Raw genomic sequence first — 22,109 nt, 5'->3', positions numbered from 1 at the left:
TGATATTTCATTCCTTCAATTGGTTCTCTTGAACTTATACATTCAGACCTTTGTGGTCCGATGTATGTTAAAGCTCGAGGAGGATATCAGTACCTCGTCAGTTTTATTGACGATTACTCTCGATATGGCTATATTTACTTAATCAGCCACAAGTCTGAAACTCTTGAAAAGTTCAAAGAATTTAAGGCTGAGACTGAAAATCAGTTAAGTAAAAGAATTAAAACACTTCGATCTTATCGAGGTGGTGAGTATATGGATATACAATTCCAGAACATCAAGTAGATCATGGAATTCAATCCTAACTCACAGCACTTGGAACACCATAACAAAACGGTGTTGCAGAAAGAAGAAATCGAACCTTGTTAGACATGGTTTGGTCTATGATGAGTTATGCTCAATTACCTCAATCCTTTTGAGGATATGCAATATAGACTGCGGTTTATATTCTGAACGCTGTTTTGTCTAAAAGTGTTTCAGAAATATCATATGAATTGTGGAAAGGACGCAAAGTTAGTTTATGACATTTCCGCATCTGAGGTTATCCAACACACATGTTGGTACAAAATCCTAAGAAATTGGAAACACGTTCGAAATTATGCCTATTTATAGGATATCCCATGGAAAAAAAGGAGGATACTTTTATGATCCTTAAGAAGTTAAAGTGTTTGTATCAACAAACGCAACATTCCTGGAAGAAGATCATATTAAAAATCATCTACCTCGCAGTAAACTAATATTGCAAGAACTGTCTAAAGATACTACAAAAAAGATCAACAAGAGTTGTTGATCAAGCTGGTCCATCAATAACGGTTGTTGTCCCATCACGTCCATCCCAAGAGTTGGGAATGCCTCATCACAGTGGGAGGGTTATTCAACAACCTAACGCTACATGGGTTTAACAGAAACTCAAAACATCATACAAGATGATGGTTTAGAGGATCCATTAACCTTTAAGAAGGCAATGGAAGATATCAACAGGGAACAATGGATAAAAGCCATGGACGATGAAATGGAGTCTATGTACTTCAACTTAGTCTGGGAACTTGTAAATCAACCACAAGGTGTTACACTTATAAGTTGTAAGTGGATCTACAAGAGAAAATGAGACCAAACTAGCAAGGTACAGACCTATAAAGCCAGGCTCGTGGCAAAGGGTTTTACCCAAAGAAAAGGAGTTGATTATGAAGAAACTTTTTCTCCTGTTGCCATGATTAAATCAATAAGAATACTTCTTTCCATTGCCACATATTATGACTATGAAATATGGCAAATGGATGTCAAAACAGCTTTTTTGAATGACTATCTTGATGAAAATATTTTTATGCTCAACTAGAGGGGTTCGTCTAAAGAGGACAGGAACAGAAAGTTTGTAAGCTTAATCAATCTATTTATGGATTGAAACAAGCGTCCAGATCCTGGAATATAAGATTTGACACTACGATCAAATCTTATGGCTTTGAATAGAACGTTGAAGAATCTTGTGTATACAAGAAAATAGTCAACAAAACTGTAGCATTCTTAGTTCTATACGTTGATGATATCTTGCTCATTGGGAATGAGACATGTTTTCTTGCTGATGTAAAGATATGGTTAGCATCACAGTTTCAAATGAAAGATTTGGGTGATGCTCAGTATGTTCTAAGAATACAAATCTTTCGAGACCGAAAGAATAGAACATTGGCACTATCTCAAGTATTTTATATTGACTAGATGTTGTCAAGGTATAATATGCAAAATTCCAAGAAAGGTTTATTACCTTTCAGACATGGAATTCATTTGTTGAAGGAACAATGTCCTAACACCTAAGAAGTTAAGGAGATGAACAAAATTCCATATGCTTCTTCAGTTGGGAGTTTGATGTACGTTATGTTGTGTACACGCCCCGACATATGTTTTACAGTTGGAATTGTTAGCAGGTTCCAATCCAATCTTGGAAACGGTCATTGGACCGCTGTTAAAAATATCCTCAAAGTATCTTAGAAGAACGAGGGACTATATGCTTGGTATGGACCTAAGGATTTGATTCTTACGGTATACATTAATTCTGATTTTATGACTAACGAGATTCCAGGAAATCTACCTCAAGATCAGTTTTCACTCTTAACGGAGGAGCTATAGTTTAGAGAAGCATCAAGCAAAGTTGTATCGCTGACTCCACCATGGAAGCAAAATACGTGGTTGCATGCGAGGCTGCTAAGGAAGCAGTATGGTTACGCAAATTCTTAGCTGATTTGGAAGTCGTTCCAAATATGCACCTGCCTATCACACTATATTGTGACAACAGTGGTGCAGTTGCTAACTTAAAGGAACCCAGAAGTCACAAGCGTGGAAAACACATTGAAAGAAAGTACCATCTTATCCGGAAGATCGTACACAGAGGAGATGTGCTCGTCACAAAGATAGCCTCTGAAGACAACCTTGCTGATCCATTCACCAAGGCCCTCTCGACTAAAGTTTTCGAGGGCCACTTAGTTGGACTAACACTCTAAGTAGTGTAATCTAGGGCAAGTGGGAGAAATATTGAATGTCTATGGTATTATAGATGCCCGAGTTTATTGTATTTTTTCCATTATGTATCTCAACATTATATTGTATATATTTGTTCTGACTGGAGTTTTAGTCCAAGTGGGAGATTGTTAGAAATATCCTAGAACTCGCAGTTCATGTTAAACATTCTATTTTATCAACAACAATGACTTGTTGATTTTGCATCTTGTTATGAAAATCCAATAAATGCATCCTTGGCAATAGTCTGAATGCTGTAACTTTATGTAATGACATAAACAAGATCAAATTGACAATATATAGTCTAAATGGTCTAATAATATATGGATAAATTTGGGTATCTCATCCTGGTAACACTATTAGATGTGACCCACTCTATAGTTGTTACAAGAAGTTGTAAGGTGCTATAAACGATGTGATCCACAAATCGTTCATGTTGAGACATGAGAGTGGGGGCATCCTATGCAATGAGTTTGCATATAGACTGGACCACGAAAATAGCCATTTTTCTTTATAACGACCGTTTACTATTAAAACCGACTATTTCATTTAATATATAACCTATGTTAACTCGATCTTAATCCTGAGCTAGCTATGAACTTCTGTTTATTCGGGTTTATCCTTTGATTTGCAAATGGTGAGAGTAGTACAAGAGCACTGCTCAATAAGCTTACCATTTTGGGGATAAGATCGGATGAATAGCTGGGGACATAGCCTTGTAAGATGGAATTCACTCCTAGCTTGTTCAGAGTTAGTAGATAGATTGTTCTCTTAAAGTACTGACTCCAGGTCTTGAACAATTGGGGCCCCGCCTTCTCATAGAAAGGATTTGATTCATAGAGATTATGAATTAGAATTGTTCATTAGAGGATCACTAGGAACTTAAGGAACAAGATGTATTCACAGGGGTAAAACAGTATTTTTGACCTAGCTGTGATTACGAACAACCTGTGAATGATCGACTTACTGATTATGGTTATTAAGTGGACATAATATATCTACAGTGAGGGGAGTTCAACTATGGGCTATAATGGAGTGTCCTAGTAGTTAACGAATGGGGGTTATATCGGACTAATGAGTTTAGTCGATTAATCTTGAATTGTTGGAGCCCATGATCTGTAGGTCCACGAGGTCCTTCTACTAGCTCGTAAATGGATAAGCTTTAGGGTAACTTGAGAAATTAATTTGAAACGTTCAAATTAAATGGAACAAGAGAATATATATTTAAATATGATTTAAATAAATGAAGATAATTATTGTGCAAAAATAATTTAATATTTGATATTAAATTAATAAATATTTTAAATTAATTTATGTAATTAATTTAAGAAAATCATTTTTCAATTAAAATGGTTTTGAAATCATTTTATGTTTTTTAAAAGAAAAATGAAAATTTGTTTTTGCATGTTGCACAAAATGGAGAATGAATTTTTTTTCCATTACCTTCATCTTCATACTCACACAAAGGCTATCTTTTCTTCATTGATTCTTCAAGCACGAGTTGCAAGCCATGCACTTCATCTCTTTACATGTTCATTTGCAATATATAAAGAAGATTGGAGTCATTTGAGGAGAATTAATGTAGAATTTTTTAGAGAAAAAATTATGTGAGAAGAGACTGTTTTTCTTGTCCGGCTGTTGTGAGTTCTTCATTGTTATTCACCTTTTCAAGCTGTTCTTGAGTCCCACAACTCTACCTAAAACTCCAAGAGGATAGTAGGGAAGGCTTTGAGGTGATTCACAGTGATATCAAGTGAAGACTGTTGTTGTACACTCGGTTTCTTGGAGAGTTCTTTAAAGGTATGATCTTAAAACTCTCTTTTTAGAAAAGCATGCTTTAGTTTTTTTCAAAATTATTGAGTTTGAATGCTTATGGATCCTTGATACTTCCGCTGCATGTTATTTAACTCTTTCAATTTCAACCAGCAATGAGAGATCAAGTTTGAGCGAGATTTCAACATGGAGCGAGATCTTGTTCAAACAAAGCAAGATCTTGGTCCATCAGCGAGATCCGGGTTATCCAAGCGAGATTCTTGAACCGTTTTGTTGAGGATTGACTGGTTTGACCAGTTTTCTTCAAACTTGACCCGATTTACTTTCAAAATTGTTTTGATTGGTCCGGTTTAAGTGGTTCACATCTAGTTCAAGCATTTTTGGGTCTGGTTTGGAGCTGTTTGAGCGGTCAAGAAGCGGTTTGGAGTTGTCACATGTTTTCTGTAATACTTAGACGTTTGTTTGCTTAAAAATGCCAAAACTAAAACTGTACCAATATGTATTTAATTATTTATACATGTGATATATGATATAATTAAAAAATATTGTATGTGCATATAGTATTCCATGTAGATATAAAATCCCACCATAGGAAGCATGTTACATGCATTGAAAGTATGTTATAAATTGTTATAATATATAGTATACATATATAGGGTTTCTTTTAATATAAATGTTATATTGAATGCCTTTGATGAATGTTGTGGATGTTTAGCATGTCTGTTTCTGTAAGTTGTTATAAAATGTAATTAGACTTTGAAATCCATAACAAAGATATATAGCATGCTTACTTAGGTTAACAACTAATTTTAACTATTAAAATAGATTGTTACCTTATAAAATTTAGTTACAAACTCAAATTGGTTCATAAACCTGTCTAAGATCGGGGGTACTTAAGTTGATGGTTTATGTAACATCTTCTACTTGAGGATTATGACCGAAATATTGAGTATTGTTAACTGATTTTATGAGCTTGCGTGAGCGGTGTGAGGTTTAAAACTAGTTTAAACACTTAGACATCGTAGGATTATATCCAAATATAAATATTATACTTGGATAAAAGTATAGACTTAGGTTGTTTAAAAGTTAGCCGATTTTTAACCTAAGTAAATAAATACCCAAAACATTTAGAACACTTCAGTGAGAGATTAACAATATATTTGATATATAGTTATTAGCTCTCATGTCCTCAAGAGTTCACACCGTGAGATCCATGCTCGGCTTCGTGTCACTTTTACCACGACTACTCCATTCGAAAAGTATTTGCATGAGTCAATAATAAGGTGAATAGGAGAAGTAGTTCATAGTAAGTGGGTGAAGGAAATGTGTCAACATTGTCCTATGGTCTTCTCCATTAGTTTGAACCGTGAGATTTCTATGTTGTGCCTGCTGTCGTTTTTAGGCAGCACTAGCTAGTCATTAACCACGACGATCTCCACGGAGGGTTGTAACATAGGATTTGGAACAACCCAAGCTTCAGTAATGAATAGGGTCTTATAGTTCCATCTTGGGTATTGTCTTCCATCTCGGGGGCATATTCATACCGTTCTATAAAATCTGAAAATAGCGGGTCACACTTACAAGAATTACTAATTGTTGGTAAAGATCTTGACTGAAAACCATAACCAAAAGAACTATAGGAGTAAAGAGTTATTCTGATATTGTATTTGGTCAAGAATTGTCTTGCTTCAGTGAAGGAATTGTTGACTGCCCCACGATAGCAACTGTTCTAAATCACTAAAGTATCATTGTAAATAAATAAAGATTTATTAGGTACTTTATTTTTTTTTTTGCTAAAATTGGATTTAGATGCATAAAGTTTAATAGAATTTGTTTAAATTTTTCAACAATGTCGAATTCAATTATACAACTGCTAGCTTCCGATAAGTTTAACGGTGAAGGATATTCAAACTGGAAATCCAACATCAGTACGATATTAGTTGTGGATGATTTGAGGTTTGTGTTGACGGGGGAATGTCCTTCGATTCCCATTACAACAGTGAACCGAAATGTTTGGGACATCTATGATCGGTGGGTTAGGGCTAATGAAAAAGCTCGGGCCTACATCTTAGCAAGTATATCCGATGTACTTAATAAGAAACATGAGGTAATGACCATCGCCCATGAGATAATGACGTCGCTTCAGGAAATGTTCGGGCAACCGTCATCCTCTGTTCGACATGAAGCCATTAAGTATGTTTACGTTACTAGCATGAAAGATGGGTCCAACGTTAGAGAACATGTTCTCGATATGATGGTCCATTTTAATATTGCTGAGGCTCATGGGGCAATGATAGATGAGATAAGTCAAGGCAGTATGATATTGAAATCTCTCCCGGAGGGTTATCTGCCTTTCAGAACCAATGCTGTTATGAACAAAATTACTTATAATTTGACCATGTTGTTGAAAAAGTTACAGGCATATCAGTCGATGATGAAACTTAAAGAAAAAGAAGTAAATGTTATTTCTCAATCTAAGAGGTTTTATAAGGGGTCGGCGTTTGGAAAAAACTCACTGATAACAAGAAGTCTGCTTCTTCTTCTTCAAAAGATAAATCTGTACAAATGAAGAAGAAGTGTAAAGGGAATAAGAAAACCACTACTAAGAAAAACAAAAACAAAAACAAGTCTCCCAAAAGAAAGTGTTTCTATTGCGGAGAGGATGAGCACTGGAAGCGTAACTGCCCAAAGTATTTGGCGGAAAAGAAAGCGGAAAAGGCGAAACAAGGTACATCAAATTTACTAGTAGTTGAAACATTTCTAGTAGAGAATACTCACCTAACTCGGATATTAGATTCAGGCGCTGCTAATCATATTTGCACTTTATACAGGAAACTAGTTCTTGGAGAGAACTTTCTTAATAGGAAATGACTTTCAAGGTGGGAACAGGTGAAGTCATTTCAGCTCATGCGGTGGGAGATGTCAATATATTTTTTTGGAGAATCTTTCACTTACTTAAGAATGTATATAATGTACCTAAGATGAAAAGAACATAATCTCCATTTCCTGTCTGCTAGAAAATATGTACAAAATATCTTTTGAATCTAATGAAATGTTTGTTTTTCAAGAGGTGTTCATATTTGTTCTGCAAGACTAAAAAATAACTTGTATGTATTAAAACCAAATGAAGCAAAGACCATTCTAAATATAGAGATGTTTAAAACGATTGAGACTCAAAATAAAAAACGGAAAATTTCTCCTAATGCCTATCTTTGGTACCTCAGACTTGATTACATTAATCTCAACAGGATTGAGAGATTGGTAAAAAAGTCAACTAAGTCAGTTAGAAGATAGTTCTTTACCTCCATGTGAATCATATCTTGAGGGAAAAATGACAACAAGATCTTTTCCTGACAAAGGTCTTCGTGCCAAAGAGCCTCTCGGACTTATAAATTTAGACCTATGTGGTCCGATGAGTGTAAAAGCACGAGGAAGCTATCAGTATTTTATCAGTTTTATTGATGATTACTCAAGATATGACTACATTTACTTAATTAGTCACAAGTCTAAAACTCTTGAAAAGTTCAAAGAATTTAAGAACGAGACAGAAAAATTTGTTAAGTAAAAGAATTAAAACACTTCGATCTGATCGAGGTGGAGTGTATATGGATTTACAATTCTAGAACTATCTAGTAGATCATGGAATTCAATCCCAACTCATAGCACCTGGAACACCAAAATAAAATGGTGTTGCAAAAAGGAGAAATCGAACCTTGTTAGACATGGTCCAATCAATGGTGAGTTATGCTCAGTTACCTTAATCATTTTGGGAGTATGCAGTGTAGATTGTAGTATTTATTCTAAACGTTGTTCCTTCAAAAAATGTTTCAGAAACACCGTATGAATTATGGAAAGGACACAAAATTAGTTTACGTTATTTCCGTATCTGGGTTGTCTAACACATGTATTGGTACAAAATCCTAAGAAATTAGAAACATGTTCGAAGTTATACCTCTTTGTAGGATACCCTAAATAAACAAAAGGAGGACTGCTCTATGATCCCCAAGAAGACAAAGTATTTGTATCGACAAATGTTACATTTTTGAAAGATCATATAAAAAATTATTTACCTCGCAGTAAATTAATATTGTAAGAAATGACCAAAGATGCTATAGAAACATCAACAAGAGTTGTTGATCAAGCTAGTCCATCAACAACTGTTGTTGTCCCATCACGCCCATCTCAAGAGTTGAGTATACCTTGACATAGTGGGAGAGTTATTCAACAACCTGAACGCTATATGGGTTTAATAGGAACTCAAAACATCATACATGATGATGGATTAGAGGATCCATTAACCTTTAAAAAGGCAATGGAAGATGTTGATAAGGAATAGTGGATAAAAGCTATGGACGTTGAAATTGAGTCTATGTACTTTAACTCTGTTTGAGAACTTGTAGATCAATCACATGGGGTTAAACCTATAGGTTACAAATGGATTTACAAAAGAAAATGAGACCAAATGGCAAGGTGCAAACCTATAAAGCTAGACTCATGGCAAAAGGTTTTACCCAAAAAGAAGGGGTTGGTTATGAAGAAACTTTTTCTCTTGTTGCCATGATAAAATCGATTAGAATACTTCTATCCATTGCCACATATTATGACTATGAAATATGGCAAATGAATGTCAAGACAACTTTTCTGAACGACCATCCTAATGAAAGTATTTTTATGTCTCAACCAGAATGGTTCATTGAACAAGGACAGGAACAGAAAGTCTGTAAGCTTAAACGATCCATTTATAGGTTAAAAAAAGCTTCAAGATCATGGAATATAAGATTTGATACTGCGATAAAATGTATTGCTTTGAACAGAATGTTGACGAATCTTGTGTATACAAGAAGATAGTCAACAAGACTGTAGCATTCTTAGTTATTTATGTTGATGATATCTTGCTCATTGAGAATGAGGCAAGCTTCCTTGTTGACGTAAAGAGATGGTTAATAATACAGTTCCAAATGAAAGATTTGGATGATGCTCAATACGTTTTAGGAATACAAATCTTTCGAAATCAAAAGAACAAAACCCTAGCACTATCCCAGACATCTTATATTAACAAGATGTTGTCAATATATAATATACAAAATTCCCAAAAAGGTATGTTACCTTTTAGACATAGAATTCATTTGTCAAAGGAATAGTGTCCTAAGACACCTCAAGATGTTGAGGAAATGACAAGAATTCCATATGCATCTGCAGTTGGGAGTTTGATGTACGCAATGTTATGTACACGTCCTGACATATGCTTTGCAGTTAGTATCGTCAGCAGGTTCCAATCCAATCTAGGACACAGCCATTGGATTGCTAAAAAAAACATCATCAAGTATCTAAGGAGAACAAGAGACTATATACTTGTGTATGGACCTAAGAATTTGATCCTTATCGGATACACTGATTTTGATTTCTAGACTTATGTGGATTCCAGGAAATCTACTTCAGGATCAGTTTTCACTTTCAATGGAGGAGCTATAGTTTGGAGAAGTATTAAGCAAAGTTGTATCGCTGACTCCACAATGGCAGCAGAATACGTAGCCGCATGTGAAATCGCTAAAGAAGCAGTATGGCTATGCAAATTCTTGGTTGACTTAGAAGTAGTTCCAGATATGCACCTACCTGGCACACTGTATTTTGACAATGTGGTGCTGTTTCCAACTAAAAAGAAGCAAGGAGTCACAAACGTGGAAAACATATTGAAAGAAAGTACCATCTCATCAGAGAAATAGTACACCGAGGAGACGTGATCGTCACGAAGATAGCCTCTAAAGACAACCTTGCTGATCCATTTATGAAGGCCTTCTTGACTAAAGTGTTCGAGGGCCACCTGGTTGGACTAGGACTTCAAGCAACATAATCTAGGGCAAGTGGAAGAATATCTATGGTATTAGAGATGCCCTAGTTTATTATATTTTCCCTTTATGTTTCTCAACATTGTATTGTATATATTTATTTTCATTGGAGTTTTAGTCCAAGTGAGAGATTGTTGGGAATATCCTAGAACTCGTAGCTCGTAAATTTTGTGTTAAACATTATATTTATCAATAAAATATTATTGAGTATCTTATTCAATAAAGTTGTTGATTTTGCATTCTATTATGAAAATCCAATAAACATATCCATGTCTATAGTATGAATACTTTAACTTTATGTGGTTACATAAATAGGATCAAGTTAATAGTATATAGTCTAAATGATCAATAAGTATATGGATGAAATTGGGTATCGCATCCTGGTAACACTATTGGATGCGACCCATTTTATATAGGTAATACTGATGACGTGATCCATAGATCATTCATGTAGAGACATGTGAGTGGGAGCATCTTATGCAATGAGTTTGCATATAGACTGGACCACGAAATAGTCACTTTTCTTTATAATAACCATTTACTGTTAAAACTGACTATTTCATACTTAAGTAACCTAGAATAACTCGATCTTAATCTTGAGCTAGCTATGAACTCCTGTTTACTCGGGATTATCCTTTGATCTGCATGGGTGAGAGTAGTCCAACAACACTGCTCAATAAGCCTTCTATTTTGGGGATAAAATCAGATGGATAGCTGGGGACATAGCCCTGCAAGATGGAATTCACTCCTACTCATTTTAGGGTTAGCAGATAGGTTGTTATCTTAAGTGCTGATTTCAGGTCTTGAACAATCGGGACCTTTTCTTTTCATGATAGAGAAGAACATGATTCATAAGTAGTATTATGAATCAAATTTTTCATTGGAGGGTTAGTGGGAACTTAAGGAACAAGATGTATTTATAGGGGTAAAATGGTAATTTTGATCCAGCTATAATTACGAACAACCTGTGAAGGATCAACATACTGATTATGGTTTATATGGACAAAAATATATCTACAGTGAGAAGAGTGCAACTATCGAGCTATAGTGGTGTGTCTTAATAGTTAACGAATAGTAATTAATTCAATTAAAGAGTGCAAATTAATTACAGATCGTTGGAGCTAATGATCTGTAGATCCATTAGGTCCCTCTACTAGCTCATTAAATTGGAATAACAAATTGAGTATTATTATGAAATTAGGGCTATGAATTCGAAATGTTCAAAATAATTTTTAGGATTTTCGATTGATTGTATATGATACAATTAAAAACGTTTAGTTTAATTGAAATTAGATGAAATTGGAAAATTAATTAATATTTAAATTATGATTTAAATATAAAATTGATTTATTGGTGAATTTGATACTTTATTAATTTAATATTAGATATTAAATTAATATTATTTTAATTAAAAAGTAATTAAAATTAGTTTTATTTAAATTAATTATTTTGAATTAATTTTATAAAAATAATTTAAACAATTAATTAAAATGATTTTTGAAATCATATTAAGTTAATGCTTTTTTTCCAATTTTTGGGAAGAACCCACTAACTTCATTTGATGGAATATCACCAAAATCCAATTTCAATTTGTGATGATCTTCAAGGAGGAGCTGCCTTTCATGCAACCCTGTATATTTGCATGAATTCTACTTATATATAGAAATTCCATGCATGAAAATCATTAAGCATCCTGAGTCTTACTTACTGAAGTAAAAACCTGAAAACCCTACACATCCCTCACTTGTTCTTCATCAATTCAACTTGATTTAAATATTTCCACCATACGTTCTAGCTTGAGCATAGTAAAGAAGATCTCGATGGTAGTCCTCTTGAAGTTTCAAGTTCTATCTTGGTGGATTTCAACTGAATTTGTGAAGGAAATCTTCAAAGATAATATGTGTTTCAAACCCTCTTCTGAATATCATATGAACAACATGCTTAAAACTCAAATTAAATGTAGTTTAAGTGCTTATTGATTATGAAGTCCTCTGTTGCATGATATTTCATTCCTTCATGATTTAACATAGGATATTTGGCACATAAGTGTTTCCCTTTCCGTAAGGCTATAGGAATATCAAGATCTAAGATGGAAGTTTCACCTATTGGATTTTCTATTGAATTTTTTTTTATCTTGGTTCTGACTATTGATAGATCTGGAGAGTGACAATTTTAGGTTCTCGATGACTTATCCTTCTCTCATACACTTGTCCAAAGAGTTTCATTGACTCCAAGCATGATCTGTTTTCAGAATGATGATGCTGCTTTTTTAGAAAAATTTTGAGTATGCACACTTTCTAAGTCAAATTTAGGAATTCTGGATGGAGTTTCTTACAATTTATTTGTGACTCAGAACTTACTCCTAGATTCTGACTTCCTCGTTCTAAATTTGAATTTATATCTTGTGCTACCTCAATGGAATCATCTTTTCCACAAGTAAGGAATTCTAGAGTATTATTTCCTAAAGAACTATTAGGAGTTTTGGCGATAACTTCTAAATCTTATGGTGGTATGGGTGGTAAACTTAGTATTTCTATGGATTATACTAAGGAGATGGGGATGTTTTTATTTCTAAATTTGATTCTGTGTTATTCTCACCCTTAATCTAAATTGGAAAAAATGGTTGTTTTTAAAAAAATTATACATCCATAGAAACAAAAAATTTCCTAGTTGTAGGATCATAACATTTACATCCTTTTTGGTTTGGAGAAATACCTACAAAAACACATTTTCTTACTTTGGATCTAATTTACTAATACCTCCACCAGGATTTTTAATAAAAACCGCGCATCCAAATATTTTTAGATCTATTGAATTCATTAGTTTAGTTTTTGGAAACTCTTTTTGGAGAACTTGAATAGGAGTTTTAAAATTTAAAACTCTAAATGGCATTCTATTAACCAAATATGTGGAGTGTAACACAACTTCACCCTAATGATATTTAGGTATATTCATAGAAAACATGAGAGCTCTAGCTACTTCTAACGAGTGTCTATTTTTCCTTTTAGCCCTACCATTTTGTTGTGGTGTATCATTGCAAGAACTTTGTTGTATTATCCCATTGTCCATAAAAAACTTCCCAAGAACTTGAGCAAAAAATAGTTGACTGTTATCACTACGGACAATTTGAATTTTAGTGTTAAACTGAGTGTGAACCATATGGTAAAATTATTTGAAAATGCTCTCTACCTGATTTCTCTTTAAATAAACCCAACAAACTCTAGTATAGTTATCTATAAAAGTTATAAACCATCTTTTATCATTAACACGTGACGGGCCCCATATATACGAATAAATTAATGTAAATGGCCTAGATACTTGATATGGATGTGGAGTATATGAGCTTCTATGATGTTTTGCATATGCACAAATTTCGCATTGAAAAAGTGACGGTTCTCTATTAAGAAATAAGTTTGGAAACAATCTTTTTAAGTAAAAGAAATTTGGATGACCTAGTCTAAAATACCAGTTTGGAGGCATGACCTTCTTTGAGCTTATTTATTTGAGTTGAACTTCTTATCCAGAAAATAAAGACCACCACTTTCCCTAAGCCAATCAACTTCCTGAGGCCTACAAAGTGAAGATGAAAAATTAGCAAGGCATGGTAGGTCTTTTGTGATTTTTCTTTGAGATATAAGATTATAAGTCAACTTGGGAATATGCAAGCATTAGATAGGACCAAAGACGATGATATTGCAATGTTATTAACACCAGCTATGGTAGAATAAGAACCATCAGCCATTCTCACTTTTTTATTCCCTACACAAGGTTTATAAGAAGGAAAAAGGCCAGAGGAACTAGTCATATGATCAGTGAATCTATTATCCAGGGAAGATTAAGGTACATAATGTAATTTACCATTTTGTGCAAACGAACATAATGGCATCTATGGAAGATTAAGATACATAATGTAATTTACCATTTTGTGCAAACTATTGGAAGTGGAAAAACCAAAAGTAAATAATACTTTTCTCTCTCATTTATTTAATGACAGTAAAGATACATTATATAGATGTACAATAAAGGAGAAAAAGGAACAGTTACCTACTAATGAGGATATTAACAAAAATAACAAAAAATAACAAAAACTTGTTATAACTAATAACAACTAACAAAAAAATAGCAAAAACTTGTTACAACTAATAACAACTAATATCCCCCCTCAAGTTGGACTGAAAATGTTTGACAAACCCAACTTGGATTTTATAGCCGAAAACAGTGAAAATGGAAGAGCTTTAGTGAAGCTATCAACAAGTTGATGTATAGAACGGATGGGCAACAGCTTAACAGAACCATCGGTAACTTTATCTCGAACAAAATGACAGTCAAGCTCGATATGTTTAGTCCGCTCATGAAAAATAGGATTGTTGGCAAGGTGAATGGCAGATTGATTATCACAATAAAGCAAAGAAGTTTGATGAATATGAATGAGTAAATCATGAAGAAGAGACTGAAGCCATACAAGTTCACAGGTTGTGGAAGCAAGAGCTCGATATTCAGCCTCTGCAGAAGATCTTGAAACCACATTCTGCTTCTTAGACTTCCATGAAACAAGAGACGTGCCCAAAAAAAATACATAACCCATTGTAGACTTCCGTGTATCAAGGCAAGATGCCTAATTAGAGTCAGCAAAGGCGCTTAGCTAAAAAGAATCGGCAGGGGTGATCAAAACACCTTGGCCAGGGGCTGATTTCAGATAACGCAAGAGATGATATGCTGCATATAAACGAGCTTTGCATGGTTTAGCCACAAATTGACTAAGTTTATTAACAACAAATACAATGTCCATCCGTGAAATAGTCAAGTAAAGAAGGCGACCAACCAGTCTTCTATAGGGAGAAGGATCATCAAGAACTTCATGGTCAGAATTTCGAAGCTTAACATTCGGATCCATGAGGAGATTGACTGGCTTAGCACCAAGAAGACCAGTATCCTTAAGGATTTAAAGTGTATAATGCCGTTGAGAAATGGAAATACCTTGAGATGAACGAGCAAGCTCAAGGCCCAGAAAATACTTCAACAGTCGAAGGTCTTTGAACTTAAAAGCAACATGTAAAACATGTTTAAGTTCATCAATAAGCTTGATATCTGCACCAGTAATGACAATGTCATCAACATACACCAATAAAGCAATAAAACTAGAGCCAGAACCACGAACAAACAGAGAGTAATCGGCTTTAGACTGTTGAAAACCAAGAAAAACCAAAACATCAGAAAATTTGGCAAACCATTGCCTTGAAGCCTGCTTGAGACCATATATAGACTTCTTTAATCTACAAACAAGCTTGCCTTTGTGATGAACCTTAGGTGTATAGCCAAATGGGAGGTCCATATAAACCTCTTCAAACAAATCTCCATGAAGAAAGGCATTGTTGACATTGAGTTGAACCAGAGGCCATTGATAAGTGTCAGCTAAAAAGAAGAACTCGAACAGTGACTAATTTGGCCATAGAAGAAAATGTCTCAAGAAAATCCAGACCTTCCTGTTGAGTATATCCTTTAGCAACAAGCCGGGCTTTGTATCTCTCGATGGAACCATCAACACGATGTTTGAATTTATACACCCACTTGCAACCGATGCTATGTTTGGATGGAGGTAAAGGAAAAACCTCCAAAGTGTCATTGTCTTCCATAGCTTGCAGTTCAAGCTTCATAGTTGTCTTCCAATGGTCATAAGGTATGGCTTGATGATAAAATTTTGGTTCATAATGAGCGAAGATGGCAATGGAAAACATACGAAAAACAGGGGAGAGGTGATCATAAGAAAGAGATGCGTGTATAGGATGATGTGTAGAAAAATTGGAAAGAGAAGTTTGGGATGTGAGGTTGCAGTGATAGTCTTTAACATAGGAAGGGGGTTTGATTGGTTTAGATGTCCTTTTAGGTGCAGCAAAGGGTTGAGTATTTAGGTTGGAAGAAGGGGAAGGTTGCTGAGATGAAAGATCAGTGGAAGGGGGGGGGGGGGGTGGGGGAGAGGGATGTGACAGGTGAAGAAACTGAAGATATAGTTGTAGAAGGCACCGAACAGGGAATGGATGGGGAATGATTAGTAGAAGAAAAAGGTTCAATGAGAGTGGAAGGTAAGAAGGGTGCAGTGGTAGGGTGGGTTGAAAAATCAATGTCAAGGGCTATAGAAAGGACAATATGCTGAAAAGGGTCGGGTTTCTCCAAGGTCACTTTATGAAAAGGGAATAAATGTTCATGGAAAACAACATTGTGGGAAATAAAGAACTTGTTACTAGTGATATCAAAAAGTTTGTAAGCCTTCATACCTGGTGGATAACCAATAAAGACAGTAGGGACAGCCCGTGGAGCAAACTTGGATCGACCATGAGACAAAGTAGAACCAAAACATAGGCACCCAAAAGTTCTAATAAGAGAATAATCAGCCAAAGTACCCTGCAACAACTTATAAGGCGTTTTCCATCCCAGAATAGGTGAAGGTATTCTGTTAATAAGATATACTGCAGTCAAAATACATTCATTCCAAAATTTGAGAGGGACTCTGGATTGAAAGAACAATGCTCTGGAAATATTTAACAAATGTTGGTGCTTACATTCAACTAAAAAATTCTATTCTGGTCTGCCCACACAAGAATATCGATGTAAAACCCATATTTGTAAGAAAAACTCAATAAAGAAAAGTTCAGAAGCATTATCAGAACGAAACACTTTGATTTTCTTATCATACTGAGTTTCAACATAAGAAAAGAACTGAGGTATAATCTTCAAAACATCAGACTTGGATTTTAACATGAATACCCAAGTAAAACGACTGTGATCATCTAAACGATTGTGATCATCTACTATAGTAAGGAAAAATTTATGTCCAGCATGAGTAGGTGTAGAAAAAGGACCCCAAATATCAGCATGAATCAAGTCAAAAACAACAGATGATCTATTATTATGCGATTCAAAAGACAATTTCTTTTGTTTTGCTAAAGGACAAATGTCACAAGAGAATGTGCTATGCAGAGAAAGATAATCAAGATGTAAAACATGTTTCAAAACAGATAATCGAGATAGGGATGGATGTCCAAGCCTGGCATGCCATAAGGAATAATTATTTGAAGAAGCAGCAGTAATAACAGGAGAAGGTATTGTACTGATGTGAGGTTGTTCAACAATATACAAACCATCACGCAACCTACCCTTGCCAATCGTCTTCAAAGTGGACTTTTCCTGAATATCACAAGAATCAGTGGAGAAATGGACAAAGACATTACCATCAGATGTTAAAGCACTAATAGAAAGTAAGTTGTACTGAAATTTTGGAACATATAGAACATGATGAAGATGCAGTGACCCAAAAAGTGTGACGACGCCAATAAAAGAGACTGAAATTCTTGTGTTATCAGGCAGAACAATAGTAGTACTAGTCGGCAGGAGCTCGTGAAATAAATGCCTTTGGAAACATATGTGTAGAAGCCCCAGAATCAATGATCCATTCATGATTAGAGAGAATTTGAGAACAATTACCTGCTACATGTGTGACTGAATCAATTTTGGCCTTGGCCATATTAAGCTTGGATTGTAGCATAGTGAAGAGTTGTTGAAGAGTGTCATTGGTAATCATATTCCCAGATGGAGCAGGGGACGAGGAAGATGCAGAATCAACAGGATTAGTAGAGAACTGGACGAAGGATGTTGCTTATGAACCTGATTTGAGAATCCTTTATGCTTATAGTCTGATGGATATCCATGGAGCTTGTAGCATTTATCAGCAGTATGACCGGTGATGTTGTAATAGGTGCAAACAGGGTGACTTTTAGTCTGCTTCGAAGAGGGCTGGTGATGACTCTGTTGCAAAGGGTTATCATTCTTCTGCATAGCCAATGTAATAGCAGAAGAAGGGGGATTAGCAAGGGATTGATGTTGTTCTTGTTGAACAACAAATGAAAAAGCTTTATTAAAAGGTGGAGGCGGATCCATGAGAAGAAGTTGAGAACAAGTATGGTTGAAGCTGTCGTTTAGCCCCATCAGAAAACAGAAGAGATACTCGAATTGAAGAAAGTCTTCCATGGATTTGATGCCGCCACAGGTACACTGCCCACACATACAACCAGGGCGATAGGAAACATACTCATCACAGAAAATCTTCATTTTAGTAAAATACATAGTGACGAAGTCTTGATCTTACTTGAGGCTGGATAACTCGCGTTTGAGATGAAAAATGCGAGGTCCGTTACATCTTTTGAAACAATCTTGAAGGTCAAGCTAGATTGCTCGAGCCGATTCGGTGAAGAGAATACTTGAAGAAATACTCTTAGAAACAGAGTTGAGAATCCAAGCAATAACAACATTATTGTTGCAAATCCATAAGGGAAGAAAATCACCTGTGGGCCAAGGGAGAGAACCATCAATGAAACCAAGTTTGTTTTGGATGGAGAGGGAAAGAACCATCGATCTGCTCCAAGAAACGTAGTTGTCGTCTGTGAGAAGTTCGGAAACAAGAACAAGATTGGAAGTGTCACTGTGATGAAAAGCGTAGGGAGTGTACTGATCAGGATGAGAAAGAGGAAGCCCAGTAGTTGAAAAATCGGCTGAGGAAGATGGATCGGCCGGAGGACGAAGAGGTGTCTCGAGAAAAACAAGGGGAAAGGGGAAAAAAATTTATGGATTTGGGGAATTTTCTCTCTCTAAGACCATATTGGAAGTGGAAAAGCCAAAAGTAAATAATACTTTTCTCTCTCATTTATTTAATGATAGTAAAGATACATTATATAGATGTACAATCAAGGAGAAAAAGGAGCAATTACCTACTAATGAGAATATTAACAAAAATAACAAAAAATAACAAAAAATAACAAAAACTTGTTACAATTAATAACTAACAAAAAATAGCAAAAACTTGTTACAACTAATAACAACTAATGGAGAAGTGTCAAGATTAACATAATGGAAAAATGTCAAGATTGAGTAATTTTAGGATTTGTTCTATTTGTTCCAGAGTTGATTTGACTAGATGTTCTTGTGAAGTTTCAACCATAGTATGGAGAGTATGTTCAGTCTTTGGTTTCCATCCTGTAGGCTTGTCATGTATTTTCCAACAAGTCTTACAAGTATGCAGAGTGATCACACCATGACTTTTTCTTCTGATCTCCACTTTGATCATACTAATGAGTTAAAGGCGACTGTATTACTACTATTTTCAAGAATTGGAGGTTGCATAACCTTGCGGCGACTTTCCTCTATTCTCGCACCTACAAGGAATATGAACACATGGTCCACCTATAAGGAATATGAACACATGGTCATTCTCTTCCTGCTTCTGATAACGGGTGAAATTCGCTATGTTCTTCCACACATCTCCCTGCATTGGTCTAGTTCATGCCACAATGTAACCATCTCATTGTAATAGGTTGTGACATCACCTTCTCCTTGTTTTGATTGCCATAACTTGATTTTTAATTCAAAAATTTGCGAAGCATTCTCAAGGTCAGAGTAGGTCTCTTGAATGGAATTTCGTACTTCTTTTGCTGTCTTCATAAACATGTGAGGTTTAGCAATTGAGCGATCCATAGAATTAAGCAACCAAGCTATTACAAGGAGTTCTCGGACCTCCACGTTTTGTACGCAACATCATCAATATTCGAAGCATAAGATTCATCGATTAAGAACCCCATTCAATCGATGCACAATAATATGCATTGATGAGTGAATTGTAAGATCTCTTGCCATTTGCCTTAGGTATTGAGATTAGGGAATTTTTTTGGTGGTATGGGCTAGATCGAATATGGTAATATTATTAGTGGGGGTCGATTGATTTTGATTTTTTTTCCTCAAGCGATATATCCATACTAAGAGATTGTGGGTTTCAAATTCTGTTGCACTCAATTAAATTTTATACAAACTGATGAGTTTTTTTTTCCGAATTTTTTGGGTATTTTTTCCACGAATCTCTCTTTTAATGGGAATAAATGTCACACTTGGGAAAAAAAAAAGAATTCATGTTGACGAAGAGGAAAACATAAATGTCACACAATTATGAAGAGGAAAGAAATCAAGCTGGAGAAAGAGATCTTTTGATGGGACTTTTAGGTGGATGAAAATTCTAACATCAAATGTATCTATTAGAGATTTTTTTTTCTACCGTTGTGATACCATGTAATTTTGAGTAGAATAATAATTTCTCATTTACTACAAGGCCTTTTAAAGATACAATTAGGCTAAACTAGGGTTAACTAGAAACTAGGGAAAAAAAATCTCAACTAACTAGATATACCTGAATAAAGATACAAATAAATATACAAAAGATAATAAATTAAATACATGATTCTATAGGGAAGAATGAAACTCTTTGATTTATATACTGGAAATCTTTCTCTAAATGTGCAAGTAATCTTTCAAAAAATCCAACTGATATGAAAATTTTTCCCAAAATAGAAATTATAAACTTAATTTCCATTGATACCCCCGCAAAAAAAAAAAAAAGAAAAAAAAAATCTTGTTGTGGATGTATTGGCAAAACATGATCTGCTAAACCAAAAGGCAGCTTCTATATCTTAGTGGTAGCTAGCAGACAACCAAAAATAATTAGCACCTGATTGGAATCTCCAACAGTGTGATTTTTTAGTAAATTAATTTGAGATAATGAGAGCTTTTTATCTCCCAAAAAAAGTAGCAATCAGCTCTAGCTTTTGACTCATTCTCATTTGGAAAAAAAAGAAAAGAAAACAGCAAATCCAACTATATATTACATTATGAAGAAAAGGGGAATCAACAAACCTCATCTGGTCATCACAAAGTTAAACCATTTTGTTTGAGTCAAAGATTTGCCTCATTAACTTTATTCAACTTCATAGATTATTCTAATAATATAGTGTCTGTATCTTGGCAAAATGTTACTAATAATAATGATGAGTGACTCAAAATATACTTAACAATTATTCATTTCTAAAAGAAAGAAACTCTGTTGCTTTTCTTTTTCCCTTTTGCTATAATATACGTTAAAATGACATGGTTGACATATATTTGATATCCGTGACTAATTGAGCCAACTTCCTCCAAATATCTCTATGAAACTTTGAGCATAATTCTCATAACTTTGCTTTTGGTTTCACCAAAAAGATTTCATACCATTAGAGATAATTGTCTTCTCTTATAAACCCATAATCATCTTCTTATTTAACCGATGTGGGACTTTGATTGCATTCCCAACAATCCTACCCTCAAACAAAGGACCATCGAACCTTCCTTCAAATAATCATATGATCTTTGAATTACACTTGAGCACACTACCTGTCTGAAGGCTCAACCATGGATGAATACTCTGGTCATGACTACATTTTGTTCGACACTTGAGGATTCTTATTGACATGGCTATGCTGAGGCTTGCTCTGATACATCTTGTTAGGGCCTACTCAGATACTTTAATCGCATTTCAAATATAATTGATAAACGAAACTATATTCGCATCTCTGATGTATGATAGAGACCTTTCTTAGAAGACACCAACAGGTAAATGATGATTCTTTTGAGTGTTTTTATATATTAACACAATGTTTGTTCAAAAGAGATATAAAGGCATGTTTTTTTAGGAAAAACAGTTCCTCCATGACTTTAAAGACAGAGAACATATCCCATTTTCATGCAATAACAACTAACTTATAAGAAGTTTGGTTTTCATTATTACATTGCAAAAAATAAAGTTCATCCATTGAACATGAAATGTGTTCTTATTTCTCATGGATGTGCCAAACCAAAAAACTCACAGACAAATCAGGAAGCAGCAGCTCAGCTAGATGTGTGTGAACAAAAATAACTCAAAGGGCATCTTTTTGTTTTGTTTTTTTTTTTTTTTTTCCATGAGTGGAAACCCTTCTTGTTCTTGTTTATGGTAAGGAGAAAAATTGTAAAAAAGAGAGAGAGAAATGCACAGTAAATTAAAGTAGAATGAAATGAAAGATAGTAGCAGTGAGTCAGCCAATGAGATCATGAAAGCTGGAGGAATGTCATTTCAGACTTGGAGAAGACAGAGCTATA

Source organism: Benincasa hispida, chromosome 6 (genome assembly GCF_027475165.1).
Source record: "Benincasa hispida cultivar pf3 chromosome 6, pf3_genome.v1.1, whole genome shotgun sequence".
Lineage (NCBI taxonomy): Eukaryota > Viridiplantae > Streptophyta > Magnoliopsida > Cucurbitales > Cucurbitaceae > Benincasa > Benincasa hispida.
This window is presented reverse-complemented; position numbering follows the sequence as displayed.